The following is a 463-nucleotide window of genomic DNA, read 5'->3' as shown; positions in this document are numbered from 1 at the left end:
TGCCCCGACACAGCGAGCGTTTCCTAAGAGATCCCTTATATAAAGTTGCGATCATGGCTGTACTTCATGTCTGTGATGTCACAATAAACCATGTTCTGTTTTCGCAATAAAATGTAATTCTAAAAGCATGTATTCCCTTGCCTTGTTTTACTGTAGGATGTAGGTTTCTTGATATGAACTTAATATGAATGACTATTTAGCATTTAACAACTGAGCATAAACCTCCATGTTATGAGGATGAACGGAAAGGAAATGATAGCGTTTGCTGGTCATTTTACATGTTTATCACATGGTAATAGCAGATAGGCACAGTGATTCGTAATAGTAATGATCATACCTTAATGATAATACCGCTTTAATGATAATGATAATAGCAATAGCAATGACATTATGAGTACTAACAGTAAAGATTGTCAGCATATTTATCTTATGGTACAGCACGTTGTCACGAGATAATTTCTCT

This window comes from Penaeus monodon, chromosome 28 (assembly GCF_015228065.2).
Source record: "Penaeus monodon isolate SGIC_2016 chromosome 28, NSTDA_Pmon_1, whole genome shotgun sequence".
NCBI lineage: Eukaryota > Metazoa > Arthropoda > Malacostraca > Decapoda > Penaeidae > Penaeus > Penaeus monodon.
The sequence above is the reverse complement of the archived record's forward strand: the minus strand, read 5'-3'. Positions refer to the sequence as shown.